Consider the following 9085-nt stretch of genomic DNA (forward strand, 5'->3'; position numbering starts at 1 on the left):
TATATAAATTTCTAAAAAATGTTAATTAAATCTATAGTGACAGAAAGCAGATTGGTGGATGTCTGGGAAGGGCTAGAATAAGAGGGAGGGATTATATGGGGCAGGAGAAAACTTTTGGGGGTGACAGTATGTTCATTTTCTTTATTGTGGTACACACACAGGTATAAACATATTTCAAAATATTTAAAATTGTACACTTTCTATGCAGTTTATTGTATGGCAATTATAACTTAATAAAGTCATCAAAAAATTTTAAATGCTAAGCATTAGAATTACATTCTATGTTTCAGTACTACAGAAAGTATAATTTTAAATAGCATATTTCTATATGTTTGAAATGAAAAAATTTCTGAGTTTTTCTTTAGACTATACCTCTGTATCTTGACTAACTAGAAAGATTTTATGCTAAGAATTAACAATAAACTTAGTAAATAAAGCCCTCTCAATCAAGATTCAACCTAAAGCCAAGTTTTATAAGATACCTTCCAAATTTTAAAAAAAGTGTCTGTAATTGCAACTTGAGGCTGAAAATCACTCAAGTTGAAAATTACCATAATTGTAATCATATTGTCCAAGTATATTTTCATCCCAAGGGAGAAGATAATGATCAGCCTGTGAAAGATGTTCATTCCCGTCACTTGGTCCACACTTGGTCCACTCTCTCTTGCTGTCCAGCAAGAGAAATATCATTTCTATCAACAGCTAAATATCATTCCCATCTACACCTGACACACAAAGCTGTATCATTTATTTTAAAAACACACAATTACTTGATAATATCGGTTACATCCTCATCAGGTAGTTCTCATTTGCTCAGAGTAGTACTGAGTGGAAAGTCATAGCATCCTACCAATTATTACAAATAAAATACTGAAACAGGGGTCAGCTGTCATTACCTATGCCCTCCAAAATGTGAAATGAGTATACTGAATACCTTTTGTTTTACTCTTCTGAATCATCACCTCCACTCTTAGAAACATCCTCTGTAATGTGGGTAGAAGGTCAAGAAATTGACTGACTAATGCAGATGATGATAGTGTTCTTACATTTCTAAGATCGAGCAGATTACTATGATTTTTAAGGTAGTAGTTAGCACTTAAGCTTTCAGCAACACTTTTCTACGAGTGGTCTCATAAAGGTGTCTTTCTGTCCTACATAATACTTTCTAACTCAGTGTGATTTAAAACAAAAAAACTCATGATAAAATTTTTTAATCACTTCTTTCAACTTTTAACATAATTGATATCATTTTTCCTTTCGCTTGCATTATATGCATTTCTATTTTCAGGAATGGATGTAGATAGATGGTTGAAGAAAAATCAAGTCCTAAAATTTAGGCTATTTTCATCTAAAAATATTATCAATTGAATTACAGTGAGTCTGAGGACAAACACAGTACACTAACATTAAGGTCATTGACCTAAGCCAAACTGTACTTTTCTCGAAATGTTTAGCACATTTGGAGCATTCTTTACTAACACTAATAGTAATTGAAGTTACCTATGCAGACTTGACTAGATTGAGAAGAGAGTAACATTGAGTTCAGGACCTGAAGACAATATGTGGTTTCATTTTAGAGTACGATATTTTTAGACTATTTGAGAGAAATTCACATGCAAAGACCATTTGTGCAGGCTCAGAGAACAAAAAACTTAGGAGGGCTAGTGGAGTTAGGCAACACAATCCACTAAATATCTTCCCTGTGTCCTAGACAGACCTACCATGCAACCCACTGACAAGGTTTGAGAAATGTCTACAAGTCACGAACTATTCAGGGACATTTAACACAAAATCTAGGCACACCTCTAGTTTGTACAGAGTTTAGAAAGTCAGTGGGAAACAAATTAACCAACATTAACTATGGGGAGGGGGGCGCCCCTTGGAAGGCTGAAATAAGAGAAGATGTCAAGTCTCCCTGTGAAGGCTCCTGGGGATGAAGAGAAAGAGGAGACCTGACTGAGCACCAGCCTTGATACCAGTGCGAGCACTGACAAATGTACAGCGTGACACTAGGCTATGCTCAGCATCCTTGGCAAGGGGGGATGCCATGAAGGAACAAACCAAGACAGGAGGCCAGTACTGCAAGGTGTCTAACAGGTATCTGGGCAACATGTAAACGTGCATGGGAATTCTTAAAAATATTTTAAGAGGAGATACTGAGAAAAGTTTAGAACTGCTGCCAATTAAATAGGTAAGGAGAACTCAGATAAACAGATTTGAGACGTTGCTGTAGACAAACATTAACAATAAAGGTAAAGCTGGAGGTGTATCAAATTATTTGGCTATGACCAGAAAAAAATGCACATGTTGTATGTTTTACAGAAGAAAATCTAAACACTTCACATGAATGTTTTAGCTGGGATTTATTGTGTCCATGGGAATTAGACGTTGAGGGAAAAAAATACCCCACAAAACTCTTTTTCTATTGAAAAGGGCATACTGAAATTAAAGAAGTTGCCCAAGAGTTCCAGGTCCTTTGTAACTGCAACCTAATATCTCTATTAGATTGTGCTAGGCTACCCACCTGATTGATTGATTGTACTTTTACTTTGAATGAACTTTTCATAGTTTATTTCTTCTGAAAGCTACAATGTGGTGAATCGTATATGTGAAAGAATTTTGAAATCCTAAGGTGTGATAGATACAAAAAGTATCATTACTGACAAATAAAGAGTCTAATAGCAGGACACCATGACTTATGCAGATTTTCTGGCTAGTAAAGTTTTGTTTAGTTTTTTTGGGGCAGGGCAGTAAAAATATTAATAATTTATGAGGCTGCAAAATACAGTCAGAAAATTATACCACCATCATTCTGATTCACTACTGCTCGAAATCAAAGCAGTGCAGCCTCTATTTATAAAAAAACAGATAACTGATATAGTTAGTATTTTGTCAAGATTCATCAGTATTAATTTGAAAAGATTATATGCTAAAAACAATCTACATAGGGTTTTTTTAAGAATAAAATATTTACTAGAAAATACTCTTATTTTTAAACACAGCATAATTATGGATAAATTAAGCCGAATAAAATGATGATGTATAGTATTTTTCTGAGGTGTTTTAGCAGGAAATACTCGTGTTTCCAGTATTATCCATTTGCTGACTATCTTTAGATAGTCATAATTTTTCAACAACACTTTTTGGTAACTGAATGAAACTATAAAATGGAAATCTGAAATCTTGTCACTGTACAACAAAGCTTTGGTTTATGATAAACAGCAGATTTGAGTTTCATTCAAAGAAAAGATGGAAGGAGAAAATATTTTGATTGTGTTGGTTTCACTAAGCATACGAATATTTCATTGAATACCTAGTAGTGTACACATAATCTCTACCATTAAATTCACTTTACACAGTATAAAATGTTATCATTCCCCCAGTCCTAATCACTTGACTAGATATACCTGGTTGACCTTTGGAGTTTTTTAAATTTTGGTTTGCTTTTCCCATCCCTACATATTAGGTACAAATTATGCCCATAAAGGAGAAGAAAATTTAAAACTTACAAACTTCCATGCACAATTCTAGTCTTTGTGTTTGGCCTGAGAAAAAATTAACAGATACGTGATGAGTAATACTAAAAATAGCAAATCACACCTGAGAGCACTGACTGATAACGAATAAGCTGACTGCCAGCCTAATTGATGATAGGACTTTTTCTCAGTGCAAGTTTACCTTTTAATTATTTTTTGAAGATAGCAAGCTGTGCTTAGGATCAGCTCTAATAAACCAACTTGTCAGCAGTCAGCTCTGCAAAGGATTAAGGACAAGCTGAAGTGTTCCAAGGGAAGGAAACAGCATGCCACTTCTCAGCAGCATATCAATCTTTGGGGACCTGTTCTCCATCAGCAGGTCTAAGATTGATTAGATCTTCAAACTATGTGTAGTCAGTTGTGAGAGGCAGGCTTTACCGAGGCAGAGTAAGGAAGTATATATTGAAATTTAGGAAGGTAAGAAAAATGAAATGCAAAATATTACAGGAACTGTTAAAATTAATATATTCATATCCAGGCCTTATAAGTTTCATCTAATATGCCAATACTTAACATGCCACCAAATGCAAACTCCATAAGATAAGAGATTTTTGTCTACTTTGCTTACTACTGAGATGGAGAGGTGGAGAGGTAGAGGTCTTTTCTCAGAAATGCAGAAATAATCACATGATTTGACCTCAATGACATTGTGAGTACATCTACATATAAATTTCAAGAATAATTCAGAAATGCACATATACACCCCTTCAACAGCCAATTCTAATTATTGTGTATTCTGTATTTGTGAATTTGTCTACCCACTAAAATTTATCTATAACCCCAAAATAAATACTTGCAGCACTTTCATAGACATGTGTAGAGCTGTAAAGTTTTGTCTTGACTGACCTGCTTGTTCCCAGCTGAGATCAAACAAGGTGACACTTCCATCTTGTTTCAGATCTCATATATAAACAAATATCTTTTTCATGGCTTATTTAGAACCACATTTTTGGGGGGATTGTACCTTTTGTTGAAGAGTTCTCTGTTTAAAATGACCATAAAGCATAGTGCTGAAGTACTATATAGTGTTCCTAAGTGCAAGAAGGCTGTGATGTGCCTTACAGAGAAAATATATGTGTTGGATAAGCTTCATTCAGGCATGAATTATAGCACTGTAACCATGAGTTCAATGTTAATGAATCAACAATATAGAGCATTCAGAGAAAGGAAGAAAAAATTTGCCCATTTGTATGTAAAATGCTCCAGAGAGTGCTAAAATAACATCTATAGTGTGTGATGAAGCTATGGAAAAGCAGCTAAATTTGTGGATTCATGAGATGATGACTAAATTAAAAAAAAAAAAAAAAAAAAGAACACATAGTGGACAGTACTGTTGTGAGGCTCAAAGCCAAAGAAAATCATAGTCATGTTACCCAGGAAAATGGTAAATCCTTCTCTGCTACTGCTGGCTGTCTCACATTTCAAGTGGTGATATGGTAAGGAAAATGTTAAATTTGCAAGCAAAACAGGTTCAGATCAGGAGACTGGCAGAAGAAATTTTAAAACATCTGCTAAGTGATCTACAGAAGAGTAGATTTTCAAAGCTGATGAGACTTACAAGGATTTTGGCCAATTAACCCTTTTAACACAAATGGCTTCCAAAGCCTCTGGCTTTAAATCATTCAAAAAACATGGAATTAATTATTTGTAAGAAATGTATATTAAATAAGGTATCTATAAACAGAAGCACACATAAAACAAGGATATATGTTGTTTGGTTGATAAAAATTTTGTGACCAGAGGCTCACAGGAGCCTAACCCTCTGTTTCCCCTAAGGACAATAGTTTCATGCTGGCTAATTCAATGTTCATGAAAATTTTATAGAACTTAACTATCACAAATAACTAGAATTGACTCTGTGTGTGTATAGATATATATACATACATATCTACAACTGATACTATATGTATATAGTACACGCTATACTATATATGTAGTGTCTGTGTGTGTGTCTTTATATATATAAAGAGATTATAATGAGGAATCTCAGTAAACAAGAGATTATTACATAAAATTAGCTGAGAATTCCCAAGATCTGTGGTTGGCAAGCTAGAGGCCCAGGAGATCCAGTGGCATAAGTTCTAGTCCAAACAAAGGAGAAGACTGATGTCCCAGCTGAGTAGTAAGGCCAGAGAAGTTCCCTCTGACTCATCTTTCTTGTTCTATTCAGTTTTCAACTAATTGGATGAGGAACATCCACATTAGGAAGGGCAATCTGCTTTACTAAATCCACTGATTCAAATGTTAATCTCATCCAAAAACTCTCTCACAGACACACACAAAATAATGTTTGACCACATGTCTGGGGACCCTGTGGCCCAGTCAAATTGACACATAAAATTAACCATCACAGATGTCCATGCCTAATACCTGGGACCTATGAATATGTTGCCTTACATGGAAAAACAGACTTTGCAGATATGATTAACTTAAGGATCTTGAGATGAGGAAATTACCTTGGATAATACAGATGGAGTGAATGTAATCACAAGGGTCTTTATAAGAGAGAGGCAAGAGAGTCAGAGTCAGGAAAGATGGGACAGCAGAAGCAGAGGTCAGAGTGATGTAGCCACAAGTCAAGAAATGTGGACAGTGTGTAAAAGCTGGTAAGGACAAGGAATGGATTCTTCCCTAGAATCTCTAGAAGGGTCACTGCTCTGCTGACACCTTTATTTTAGTTCCATAAGACCCATTTTGGACTTCTGACTTTAAGAACTGTAAAATAATAAATGTGTCCTGTGTTAAGCCACTAAATTTGTGGTAATTTGTTATAGCAGCCATATGAAACTAATATAAGTTGCATTTGACACAAACTCAAAGGCAGACAGGGAAGCTGGAAGGCTTTATAGTGAACAAAAAGGCTTTAGTTATATTTTGAGTAAAGGCTGTTGGCATGGGAAAGATGGAGGTAGGATGACTCAAAATGGGGCCTCTTATGTGATTGTTAGGGAATGTATTTGGCCCTCTGGCTGATCCTGATTTGGAAACAGGGAAGCTGGCAGTCACTGGTGAAGTCCCGATTGCTCTGGGCTGATTATTGCAGAGGTTGTGTTTTGGCTCCTGGACTAGTTGCTGTAGAAATTGTTGGTCAAGGCTCCATTATACTTTTGATTATGAAAAGGTTTCCTCTGTAACCTCAAGAAATAGACCCTCTGGTATGCACTGTATATTACAATGTCACTGTTTCTGATGAGAAGTAAGCACCTATTGCTTTTCCATTGAAGGTAACATCTTTTTTATCTGGCTGCCTCTCATATTTTTTCTTCTGTTTTCTTTTTATCCTTCATCTTCATATGTCTGACATGATGTCTCTAAGTGAGGTTAAATTTGTATTTACCTTGCTTCAGGTTCACTAAGTTTTTTGGATATGTGGGTTAATATCTTTCAAAAATTTGGGGAAGTTTTCAGTTTTTATGTGATCAAATTACCTGTTTCTCTCTTCTGGAATTTCAATTACCCACATGTTAGATCCTCTGATGTTGTCCTACAGCCTCTAATGCTCTGATTTTCCTTCCTATTTATTTGCCTTCAAGTTTTATGAATGGATCCATTAGAAAAAAGAAAATCCAAATGGACAACTAACATGAAAAAGTGTTCAACCTCATAAACAGCAGAGAAATGTAAATTGAAAGCAAAATTAGATACCATTATACACCACCACAACGGCTAAAATTTAAAAGGATACAAAATATCAACTCTTAGTTTTGATGTATAACAACGAAACTACCTTGATCCTGTATAATGCCAAGACTTCTCTTTGAGAACTGGATCCCAGTCTCTTATATGTTTCCAGCAATTGTCACTACTGCATGGTAAGTTTTTTTCCATCTCTACTGGATCATACTAATTATAAAGCAAACCCAAACCAAAATTCTTCTCTTAATCCTAAATCCCTCTCTGGTAACTACCTCACTTCTGTGCTTGCATTTACACTCCCTTGATGATATCATTTGGTATCATGGCTTTAAATATATCTGTATCTTGATGACTCACAAACATACTTCTAATTCTGATCTATCTTCTAAACTCCAAATTCATACATCTATCTCCATTCTGCTTGGATGTCTTATAGACATCTGAAACTTAAACTCCTGATATCCACACAATCCTGAAAAAAAAACTTCTTTTGGTAGTAAATGGCAACTTCATCTATCCAACTGCTTAGTCCAAACACCTTGGAATGGTCCCTGACTCCTCTCTCATACCTCAGAGCTATCTTTCCAAAAAGAAAAAAAAAAAAAAATGACAGCTTTACCTTAAAAATACATCTAAAATTAAGATCACTTCTTATCACCTCTAGTCTTTCTATCTCATGTCAAGTGATAACCGTTCACTCTGTTTTACACCTTACATTCCTATAATCTGTTCACAACACAGCATGCAGAATGATCTTTTTAATACTTAAGATTCTGTCACTCTGCTTAAACTCTCCAATGACTTCCCATTGATTTCAGAATAAAAGCCAAAGTTCTCATAACTTCCCATAAATCTCTAATGATCTCATCCTCATCTCTCTGACTCCATCTCCTGTACTCTCTTTATGTCCTTCATGAGCATTAAGAATTTTATTGTATAAACCAAAACCACACAAATTTTATTATCCTGAAGTAATATCAGACAAGGGAAAAAAGCATTATTCTAATAAAAAATAGTGAAGAATTTTACTACTTTTAAAAAATAAGAAATAAGTTGTTATTGGCCTATATTTGATCTTGATGGTAAAGATTAAAACATTATAAAATGAATTAGCTCGTCATTATTTATTATATCTCTAAGCATCTCTCTGATGTGATTTAAATACAAAATCAGGGGCTTCCCTGGTGGCACAGTGGTTAAGCATCCGCCTGCCAATGCAGGGAACACAGGTTCAAGCCCTGGTCCAGGAAGATCCCACATGTGGCAGAGCAGCTAAGCTCGTGCACCACAACTACTGAGCCTGCGCTCTAGAGCCAGCAAGCCACAACTACTGAGCCCATGTGCCACAACTACTGAAGCCTGAGTGCCTAGAGCCTGTGCTCCGCAACAAGAGAAGCTACCGCAATGAGAAGCCCGCACACCACAATGAAGAGTAGCCCCCGCTCGCCACAACTAGAGAAAGCCCACGTGCAGCAACAAAGACCCAACGCAGACAAAAATAAATAAATAAAATAAATATATATATATAAAATAAATATAAAATCAGGCCTGAGACTGAAATCTTGCATAAGTGAACACTGAAATCTTCTTTTACAATATTCTCAAGTACTTAACCATATGCTATTTTATAAGGATTATAAATAATATTCACCAAGAGTCAAGATTATGTTTTCACTAATATCTGTGGATAGAATATATAAATTGTTCTATTGGAGTGATTTCTCCATTAAAATAAAAGAATTCTAGTGATAGTATTTATAGTATTTCCTCTTAAATCAACTTGTAGAAAATGTTGCCATCTCTCAATGTCTCTTGTATGGGATCTTAACAATAGAGTGTTCATTATTCTATACTGAAATAAAAAGGTATGTGTGAAATAATAAGAAATATATACAGTGGTCCTTCCCCCAGTT

Source organism: Phocoena phocoena, chromosome 5, assembly GCF_963924675.1.
Source record: "Phocoena phocoena chromosome 5, mPhoPho1.1, whole genome shotgun sequence".
NCBI classification, from domain to species: Eukaryota; Metazoa; Chordata; class Mammalia; order Artiodactyla; family Phocoenidae; genus Phocoena; species Phocoena phocoena.